This window comes from Lagopus muta, chromosome 2 (assembly GCF_023343835.1).
Source record: "Lagopus muta isolate bLagMut1 chromosome 2, bLagMut1 primary, whole genome shotgun sequence".
NCBI lineage: Eukaryota > Metazoa > Chordata > Aves > Galliformes > Phasianidae > Lagopus > Lagopus muta.
Window position 1 is genome coordinate 40,862,907 of NC_064434.1, and position 11,799 is coordinate 40,874,705.

At 32.9% G+C, this 11,799-nt stretch overlaps 1 long non-coding RNA gene across 1 annotated transcript; it reads right to left on the reverse strand.

Annotated features, from left to right (window-relative positions):
* Positions 1–1,948: 1,948 nt before the first annotated feature.
* Positions 1,949–11,596, reverse strand: LOC125688769 (uncharacterized). Its single transcript, XR_007374865.1, has 3 exons — positions 11,559–11,596; positions 4,450–4,605; positions 1,949–3,845 (listed from the first exon to the last, which is right to left on the reverse strand). It is a non-coding gene; the product is annotated as an uncharacterized LOC125688769 (long non-coding RNA).
* Positions 11,597–11,799: the final 203 nt, after the last annotated feature.

The window sequence follows — 11,799 nt, forward strand, 5'->3', positions numbered from 1 at the left end:
TCCACTTGGCTTTGGATGGCACCCCTTACTTCTGTTTTATCAGCTGTGTCACTGACCTTGTTGTAATCCACAAATTTGCTGAGTGTGGACTTGATCCCATTCTCTATGTCACTGATATAGATGCTGAAGACTACAGGTTTAAAGATGGACCCCTGGGGACAGCTCTCATGATTGATTTCCATGTAGATACAGAGCTGCTGCCCACAGCCCTCCATCCATGACCATCCAACTGATTCCTTATCCACTGTTTGAAGTGCTTATACACTATATTGTTTGTGTGCTACAGATAACTTTATAGCTGCTTGTAGATAACCTACAGGTCTTAATGATGAATTCTAAATACCTTCTAAGCTATTATTTCAAATTACATGTTAGCCTTTAATTTACTATTAAATCAAAATTAATTTTCAAAAATTTGTTGTGTTAGATGTTATAAAAATAATGTAACTTGTTTCTAACTTCTGAGATGTAACCCAATCCAGATTTAATGTTTCCAAATACTAAAACGTAATGAATAGCAAGAAAGATTATTTAAGAAGGGAAAAGAGGAAAGCACAGTAAGATTATTATAAGAAGTTATGTAAAAAAATTGTTGTTAAATATTGTCATTGTGATATGAAAATATTTTTTTTCCAACATATTCCAGTAGGTAAATTATTTAAAATATTATATAAATTATAATAAAGGAAACATTGGAAGGGATTCACTATGATCTTCCTACTCCTAACTCCACACAAGATCATCCAAAAATCAAACCACATAGGAGTATTGTCCAAACACTTTTTGAATTCCATCAGGACTGGTGCCCAGTTCTCTGGGGAAACTGTTTCTAATGATAAGGAAATTTTTTTAGTGAATGTTTTGACATGATGAATTCTTCATACTGTGTAGGCATTTACATTTGCATTTAAATAAGTACAGAATCTACTCTTATTTAATTAAATTTAATGCCCATTAAGCTATTGCAGTTGTTTTTCCCTACACCAGCGTCTCGAACCTATGCTGAAGCCTTTTCAATAATCTTTCAAGTACTGTTTTTTAAGCAGACATTGAAAATGGATAATGAATTATAGTAGTGTGGAATGCAACTGAACTGTTTTACACTGTCAACTACAAAGGTGATCCAAAGGTCTCGTTTCTTTTTCTTTGTGTTTCTTGTGCATTTATGCTTTATTTCACCTTCTGAGCTTTTGTTTTTAAATGCAGATTTGTTACTAAGGGTTAGAAAGTACGTTCCAGCTTTTGCTTTGGGAATGAAATGTGAAATGTAGATACTATGTGGGCTTAACTAAGCGTCATTTAAATGTTTCAGACATAGTGCTAATGAAAGTAATGTCAGTATGAAAATCGTAATGCACAGTTATAGTTGACAAATAATTGTGGCAGCCTGATACTTCTCACTTTCTTTCCTGAAAAGCTAATTAAAAACAGGATCGTAGTTTCTTTTCTCAAACAGGAATCATAGAATAGTTTGGGGTCAAAGGGATTTTTAAGATCACATGGTTGGAGTCCCCTTGCTATAGGCAGGGACAACTTCATCTAGAGCAGGTTGCAAAAGCCCCATCCAGTCTGACCTTGAATGTTTTTCCAGGGAGGGGGAACCCTCCCACAACCTCACTGGGCAACAAGTTCCACTGTCTCACCACCCTGACAGTGAAGAATGCCTTCCTAATATGCAGTCTAAATCCGCCCTTACCCAGGAAGGCCACTATGAGTTCTCCTCAGAGCCTTCTCTAGGCCCAGAAGAGATCTCAGTCTGTCCTCATATGGGAGGTGTTCCAGCCAACTTAGTACCTTTGTAACCGTCCTCTGGACCTGCTCCAAAAACTCCACGTCCTTCTTGTTAGAAAAATTATTTATTGAAGCAATTTAGTCTAAAGATCTTAAAAGCAATAAGGAATCAAGATGCATATCGCTCAAAATTGTGCAAATTCTGCCACTTCTGGTTTCCTAAGGGATTACTTAAATACTTTCACTAATGTAGTTTGTAAAGGGCTGCAAATCTAACAGGAATAATAAACTGTAAATTGAGTATACTCAGAAGGCCAAGAAGTAGTTGAAAAAGTTTGTACTGTCAAAGTAAATAATTTTGATAATTACTGAGTGGCAAACAAATTCAGTCATCTCAAGTAAATATGAACAGAATATCAAAAGTTCTTTGATTTAAAACATAACAAAAACCACAAAGACAGACATATGGGTAGAAATTATATTTAAAATAGATTTGACTCTATTTTGCTGCAGTTCTTAGTAAGATTGGATCAAAAACAAAGCATGTAATAACATTAAGTTTCAGAGAATAAAATAACTTTAGGTGAGTTAGAACTGAAATTTAAGTTTAATGAACACTATTTAGGATTTTTGTATATTTTTTTCATCTCAGCACATCAGTGTAACATTTATATGAGGACTTCAACTCAGTGACAAAGGCTTTTAAATGTTGAAATTCATGGCAATATTATTACACGGAAAAATAATAAATACTGTAATTATGTGAAGAGGAATAAAAATCCTGGGGGACTCTACTTGACCTAGATATTATAAAATGTTTTACAGAAAATAGTAATTAAATAGGAAGATAAATTAGAAATGTTTTTCTATTGGTACTCCAAAAGTATGTTCTACCAGAGTAATCTGAAAGCTGTCTTTAGTCTAAAGAACTTTAATACATACAATCTACCCAATTTCAGTAAAACATTTCAGTTTAGTGTCATGTGGGAAATTATTATTGAAGCTGATGAACAAGAGATTTGGAATTGCATTTGAGAATGTATAATTAGCTGAAGGAAAGATAGCAGAAAAAAAATTGTTCTGAAAGGGAACTATCAGACTGGAATTTGTTACCGCAAATCCTTTAAAATTTATCTACGATCACTTTCAGGTGAATTTTTATAAATAGCTCACAAAATATTTTGGTAATGAAGTATTCTAATTATATAGTGATGTGAGTTTCTGTTAAGATAAAAGATAATATAGGTTCTGGAAAGTTTTTCATGATCTTGGAGGATTGAGTAATATTCTGAAATTAAAGAGTGTTAGTGCAAGTCCATGTAAGGGGTAATTTGTAGATCTTAAAAACCCACTAATGCATACCACACAGAATGTGTGCACGCACGCTCACTCATGCATGATATGAAGACAAATTCTCAGTAGAAAGTGATCAGAAAGAGGTTGCTAAAGCTGTCTGTATACCTGCACTATATAAGAAGTTTCTAGAAGACTGTGAATGAAGCGATTTTTCAAAGAGATCAGTTTTGTATACTCTACAAGAGATTAATACTAAATCCAAAGAAGAAAATGTCCAAGCCAATCTACCTAATAAGACTAATTTAAAAAGGAAAAAAAAAAGCTGTATTTTTATAATTACTTCTATCCAGAAAATACTTAGATTTAGTGTTAGTTTAGGACATCCTTCTAAGAAAAAAGCCAAAAACTTCAGTTACTTTCAAAACTGAGCAAGGCTCCTTCTAAAAGCAAAATACAAAAAAATTAGATGAAGATATCAGTAGCATATAAAATTGCTTCTAGACTTTGTGTCTATGAAATGTTTTATCATTACTTGTCTGTATGTATCACAAGGAATTGCATTAGAGCTATCAATGGTGTTATCTGATGAAAGATTATAGAAATTTAGCTATTGTTAGACAATGATGTTTACAGTAAACATTTTCTGTATTATGTTTTGGATCCTTCAGTTTCTGAATCCTGCATCAAATCTTCCAGTATACTCCAATGATCATAGGTAGGTTATGGCTGTAGTTACATGGCTCACTCTGCTTGCATCTTTGAAGTGTTGACCCATTAGCTTTCTTTCAGTCCTGTAGAGCTTTCCTATTGTTTCAAGACTTATTGAAAAATAAAAAACAAAAAACAGTGAAAATTGTCGAGAGTGTACTTCAGCCAACTATTTTAAAATTATCAAATATAAAGTGATGTTACAATATCTACCTTCGGTCATTACTGCTTAACAACCTCTAAAGTTACTGTAGGAAGGAAAGCTATTTGTAATTCATCATCAATTTCATCATTTGATATGACTATGCCATCTTGACTTTTCCTAAGTACAAGAGATCATGTGTTTTTGTTTCTTCTGCATTACAACTGCCACATTTGTATATTTTTTTTTCCTTATGTTAATGGTAGGATTTCTTCTGCAGTTGTTAATTTCTTGTGGAAAATTTCAGCTTTCTGATTTATACTCACTGAATCCCATTCCATTTTGTCTGAATCTAAGTAACTAATGCACTTATTTATGCATGATTTTTCTATACATTTAATTGTGTCTCTAAATTTAGATATTGAGGAGGAAAAAAAAGCAATCACAGAGTAATTTATCTTAACTGCAGTGCCAATGCTGTAGAAAAACCAACTCAAATCATAAGAAAAAAAACCCTTTTTGTATCTATGTCAGTATTTTGTAGGGTAAGTTTTCCATTCCCAAGTTGTTACCTTAGATTCAGTATTTCCTTCCTGCCACTAAAGATTTCCCGTTCTTCTTCCCAAAAGTTCTTGTAGAGAGGGCATGTAGCCTATTTTTGGAAAATCATATGGGTATCTTAATTCTTTATGATAATTTTAATAATGCCAACTGCTTTCCTGATACACCTGCGAAAATATAAATATTAATATTTAGAAGTATCTTATTCATAAATTCTTTAGGGAATGTTCTTATACTTTTATTTTCTCAGGCACTTTATGAAAGATTAATTTGAACAAGTGTTCATTATTAATGCAATACTTAGAAGCTGATTCATGTCATTCTTAAGCAAACATTAAAAATAGGTCATACGACTCACGCCTGTCCATTTCTTTTTACTGCCTCTGAGTGTTGCATCAGATACTTACATAGTTACAAGAGGTGAAACTTGTTTCCCAGAACACTTGCTTCACTCAGAGTGTTGCTATTGCTTACCTTTTAAAAAACATCTAACAACATCTTATTCCAGCTAAATTTCACATCTTATTTTATTTTCCATTACCAGTGTGTCTAGTGCCTTGGTATTCATTATTACAGATGGTTTATTTAAAGTCACCTATACTGTGCCTGAAGCAATCTATATGAGCCACATAGTCCTCCTGATTTGTTAGTATATCACAGTTCTAATGTGTGGCATGTTTTGAATATTTGTTTTTTAACTCCTGCAGTCTTCCTGGATAAAAGGTTATTATTTTGGTTAAATCCCTTCAGGGAAACCTTTCACAGAAAATAAATAAATTCATCCCTACTAATGTGCATTGACATTAACATCCACTTATGCATTTCTGGTACACTCCCCCTTACCTCTAGTCAGAGAATTTTTTTTATACTAGGAAGACAGTATTTATCATGAGTTCTTCAGCTAGCTCAAGTTATATTTCTCTGGTTTAAATTATTTTGGTCATTTTTAATCAGGAAGGAAACAGTTTTTCCTTAAGTTCTTAATGTCTTTTAACAATTACTTTGTATTTTTTTTCCATATAGGAGTAAATTTTTGGGGTCTGCATGATGCTTTGGTGCTTATTAGGGTCAAACTATAACAGAAGATTTTATGCAAACTTCATAAGTAATGTAAATTAGTTAACATCTACATTCAAAATACACTCCTACTTAACTTCAGGAAAAAGCAACAAAACAACATTCACTTACAGATATGATGTAATTAATTTACAGATATTGTATTTCTTTCTAGATTTGATGCCCTAAATAGAGTTAATGTTTATACCATTTTATCCTTTATTAGAGCACCAATAGCTGTCTTTTGGTTGTCTTTGGTCTCACTGGAGTGAGATGAGACTAAGAACTTTTAATTTACAATATATTTAAAATCATGATTAAATTACTAAAATTCTAGACTAACAGAACTCAAACATTTAGGTATTTATCTGAAATATGTACTTCAGTATTTTTCTGATTGTTCTACATCAGTAAAAGTTTCACACTCTTAGGGTCAAAATATAATGAACAACTTTGCTTCTATAGAAAGAAAACTCACATCTTACTCCTGATTTTTAATTTGCAAAAATTGTGATCTGTCTTACTATGAAAGCAACCTCCAAAACATTTTTACTTGCTATGACATAGCAAAAACATTACATGAATGAGTTTTACAGTAAGTCAGCTCCTCCTCTGAGTGCACACTATTATTAATGAAATGAATGGTCACTTTAGATACACTTTCATATCTGAGGTACTAGTGCCATTACAAATAATGATTGTGTTAGATGTATTTGATCTAGAAACTGCTCAGGCAATACACTTCTCATTAACAGTAGTCCTTAAAATATATTCAATTGAATATATTTTTCCCCTTATTTTAAGATATGGAAGTTTATATTGTTGCTGGGGTGGAGTTGGTACAAGGCCCCTTCTCTCCAGATACAGCAAGAAACTTGCACAATATCTTGAGAGAAATGCTCACTAATATTAATGGCCATCTTTTGGTTGGAAACCTTCCCTTCTGGTCTTTGTCTATTTTGATAATTTTTCTTTGAAAAAAGTACAAATTTGTCAATTTTCTCCAGATAAGTGACTATGTAGACAAGATATCCTTAGGAATTAGGTGGTAACCAAAAGGTAGTCACCCTTTCAGATAAATCTTCAATGAAACTGAGACCTATTTCCATTCTTTCCTAAGAAGGAAACTGGTTATATTGCTAATCACAAAGGTAACATCAAAAATTATATCAGTTACAAACATTCAAAAAATACATAGTTTAATTTGGTTTAAGAACTTCAACTAATTGAAAACTATGCTGAGAATGAAAAGTTTCATGACTGTTCTTCATGACCTACACTTGTAGAACTGGTGAATCATTATGAAGTATTAAAACATTTCATTATATCTTGTGTCTTATTGCTTTCAATAAGGGGTTTTTGTACCAGCTTTTTTTTCTTTGGAGTAAAAAGAGGGCGGGGAAGAGGAGTTGCTATTAATTTAAGACACTTCTAAGTGGTTTAGTGACATGGTACTGATGTCTGATTTTTAAAATATTGGTAACGTTACTGTAGAAAATAACATCATGTGTGATGTCTTCACCATGATCACTGCTTTTATTAACTGGAATGTTATAAACCTATATATTTTTTGTATAATCACTTCCACCCCACTGTTCTTTGCTGAATGTTGTTTTGATCTGTTTTAGTAAAATTTCACTTAGAATTTTATTTGCTTATCTTGGTTGTTACATGTATGAATACATTTTGTCTTACCATCACAGTTCAAGTAACATTTTATTATTGACTGAATTCGCAATCTCATCTCAATACTGCTTGGTGTCTCTTGTATTGTATACTGTGCCTTTCTAAATCACTTATTTTTAATTCATGCAGAACAGCCAATATTTAATTCACAGAAACTTTCGCCTAGTTCTAATAGGAAGTTATTTTTTATTATGTTTGTTTCAGGTAACAGCTAATTCTCCCTTGATGTTCATCGTAGTATTAACTATAAATCTGTCTGAAGAGTTTCTCATGTTCCCATCAAAACTGGTTTAATCTTCCTAATCTAAAGTACAGAAACTTACTGAATTATGTACACAACTGATGCACGCATAAAGCTCCAAACAAATAAAAAGACAGTTCACCAACATCAAACAGAAGGACAGATCATAATCAAAGAATATTCTCAGAAACCAAAATGAACAAATTTGTGTTATTTGAGCGTTGGTGAGCTCAGACAAGTGACTAGCAAGGGAAGGAATAATCAGTGACATCCAGCATACTCTCTAGTCAAATTACTCCAACTACAGGATATATTGCAGTTCCTTGAAAATGGCTGTTCCCCATGCGTTTGATATATTTTTAATGTGAACTATGACACTATACACTAGATTTATTAGTTTTAGCTACAGTCCTTTCACTAATTACTTGAATTGACTAAGAGGGGGAAAAAATTTCGTCATTTTTTGTTCTAGATTCAGATCTGCTTCTTCTTCTCTCCCCAGTAAATCAAGAATAAAAATACACCGCTTATAACCTACTCTATTTGATTTGTAGCATCAAGATTCAGTTCTCATATATACTCAATACATCCCCTGGATAATCAGACTAATACTATCTTATGTATTTAAACACCACTACCAAGTTACCTTGCTAAATTTTTATTAAAACTTGTAAATGTTACAGAATAGGTGTTATTAGAATTAACTTCTAAAGGTTTTGTTTGTTTGTTTTGCTTAAAATAGTTTAATTGAAAAAAGTGAGAATGGAAGCTGATAATCACATCTAAGATTACTATATTTTAGTGAAGATATTAGACTAAGGTCTAGAGAACAAATCAGTAGTAGTAGCCTACAGAAAAATGGAAAAAATTTCTATTATTGCTAACAATATATGTTTAAGACAAGATGAAACTTTGAAGCCCAACAAATGGCTTTATTATTTGATTTTATAAAGAAATATTCTTTAATTGTCAAGCTTACACATACCATTCAGAATTCATCTGCAGAAGAATTTGTAAATAGCTTTCTATGTGTTTGTTGAATAGAATTGTGATTAAATGTTATTAGAATGAAAACTTTGAGAATATTACATGCCCTATTTTTGATTGCTAAGTTTTATAAATCGTTATTAACTGCTACAACCAACATATAAGTTCTTTTAATTGTTATTTTTCCCCAAGAAAAAAATTATTAAACAGTTTCCTGACAATATGGCAAATATTTTCCTAATGAAATACATTTTTATTTCTGTGAAGTGCAATAGTGGACAATTATAGAAAATTGTTTTGGGAATAAAAGAGAAGAGAAACAAATAACAGCAAAATGGAGTGAAACGGAGTAGAAAGTCAGCTGGGAAATGAATACTGTTGTCAAGCTCCAAGGATGTGCTAGAAAATAAGGGAAGTTTAAAACAAAAATCAGCCATTCCACTATGGCAAACCAAGCTGAACATTTCACTTGATTGGTTTGATAAAGGCCTATCACAGCCAAATAAATTGACAGATGTAGACCTACAGAACATAAATGAAGACACTTGTCATCCTCTATTTGTTACTTTTATCTCATAATCCTTGAGAAGTATCCATATTTAAGTCTGTCGAAATTTTTTTTTTTCCTTCATCTTTTAGACTTTATATTTGGTCTCTCGATTTGTACTATCGAGAAATCTATAGTCTGGGGACTTGCATGCATTTTACACTGAATCAAAATAAACAACAGGCATACATTTTTAGTATACTCTAACATAGTTACCTATCACCTTAATACTTTAAAAGCAGAAAATGAAGTTTTAATTAACTCGTTGGAATTATATTGGGGATTTATTTATCTGAGAGAAAACATTAGGTTTTATGCTACAGAGTTCATGGGTAGCATGCAGAATATTCCTAGGACTTTCCTTTGAAGAGTATTACTTTAAAATAAATATTGCTTAATAATTAATGATTGGAGAATATTAATATATTCCTGAATTGGCATACTGGTCAAGTACTAACTAAAATAAGTTAGTCTTCACCTAGCTAATGTGAACTGATTTTTTTTTCTCATTAGAAAAAAAAAAGATAAAGAAAATACTTAAATGTAAAAATAACAAAATAAGCTAAGAAATTATAGAGGAATGATACAACATCAAGCACAACAGGGCAAGGGGGCTCCTTTCTCCCCTTACAGGGAGAAGGAAAGAGAACACGTGTAAGAACACATTAAAATTTTCAAAGCAAACTTCCATGGAAATCCAGCTGTATTTTCCTTGCAGGGAAGATAAACAAATTTAGGAATTTATTTTTCTCTTACTCTTCTCAATAATCCTTCAGAATCTTAGTATAGTTTCAGTAGTTTTTTTAAAAAAAATATATGTATTTATTGCATACAGATAGATGTTTTCTAATCATATAGAGGGTACATACTTTGCTATCAGTGTATTTGTATGCATATGAGAAAAAGTGAATTAGTGCTATTGCATCTTTTCTGGTCTGCTTTGGATGCAGTTCACTTTCTTCAAAGACGCTTTACATTCATACCTACAGAAGTGTTGTTAAGACACAAATGCTTTAGCTGTTGTTTTGCAGCTTCAAAGCTTTCTCTGTCTCCTCTTTCCCAGAACAGTAGGCTAGGAGCATACCACAGTCTGGGAGGTACACAACCCAATCTGATTGAAGAGCCACTCCATAATACTGCACGACTTAGAAATGCCTCCTCAAAGAGAGGTCAAATGAGGAATATTCACAACCCTCTTCCTAAGGGAAATGCTTATTTTCCTAAGCAGAATCACTTGGTTTCCTGGAAATGGCAAAATATCTGCCAATGAGAAACAATGAATGAATTTCTGCTTTGCTTACGCACACAGATTTCACTTTATCTATTAATTTTGTCATTATCTTGATCCATAAATCTTCTTGTATTCTACTTTTCTTGTGGGCAGGGGAGAGGAGTGAATCTGAAATCAGGTGCATATTTAGCTGCTAGTCAGGACCAAACCTCCAGTGTCTAACAAGTAAAGCCCTGTTATCCTGCATATGCAATATAAGTACGTATTTGAGGAAGCCAGACCCCACATTGGAGCAGTGGCTTGGGCACTATTTTCAGAACAGCTTCCTACATACAACTTATATTCAACAAAAATAAGCATCAAAATAAATATTTTCTACTCCACAGCATATTATTTTTAAGTGTAGTATTAACATTTGAGCATACAGAACTTTAACATTTTATATTTTCACATGTGAATATATAAGAAGTTGATGTAAAACTTAATATCTGGAGTAGCACTGATGTTATTTTATGAGGTTATAGTTTCAAGTTTATGAGCTGATCTTGGGGCAAGCAAGCATTTGGTGTTTATTCAGGTAAAAGACATTTACCCATCTATGTAATGAGAATTACAACGCAAGTTACACAGGCTTGTGGGTGTGGAAGTTCATAGTAATGAGTAATATTTTACCAAGGCAATCAGTAAGTTAATTTCCTAAATAACGTTTTCACAGAAATTGATTTAGTCTTATAGCCTCAATTAACCAATGCACTTTCAGGTATACTTTATTTTAAGTCTCACTAACTTGATGGTTGCTGAAATATTTGACTGACTAGAAGAGCTTGGTGTCTCTACATCAGTTCTGGTAATTGTTGCTCCATCCTGACAAAGGTACTTTAATCGCAAATACATGTTGATGACATAGTGTACAATACTGGTATAGTATAGAGTACTAGAATTTCCATAAATTGTTTGTATTAGTCCATATGTTGCCAGCTACCCTCCAACCCACCACTAGCTCCAACTGTTGTTTTGTGTTTTTCTGTAGAGCTTTTATCATAACTTTTCTCCTCATTCTTACAGTTCAAGACAATTCTTCTTATCCTCATCTTTCCCTGATCTCTTCTCTCATACTTTACTGTTTTTTTCTTTCTGTCTTTGTTTCAGCAGTCATGATCGGGGTGGAGATATTTACATATTGCTGCACAGGCTCATTTACAGAGTTGTCTATTCTACTGACCATAAAGGGAAATCATAGATTTCTAATAGAAAGAATTAGACTGACTGCCACTGCACAATCAATGAATGTACAGATGTAATAGTTATGAGATATACCCGAGACCTTGGATATGCAGCTATTATACCAAAGTAGAATAGATAGAATGCTTACCCGCATCCTAGGCTTGCTATGAAACTCCAGCAGAGAAGACCTCCAGAAGAGATCCTTCCCTACTGGTAGTCAGCTCTTAAATGGGTCTAGGGGAATTGCCTTCATCTGTGCTCCTATGGCTGACTCATTGCTCACCTCAGATGATCAGTCAGAGGTTCAGGCTGTGATTCAGCAGTTCCCATACATGCCACACAGTATCATATCAGGTCTCTGGGTCCAGAGTTCTCAGAAGGATAATGTG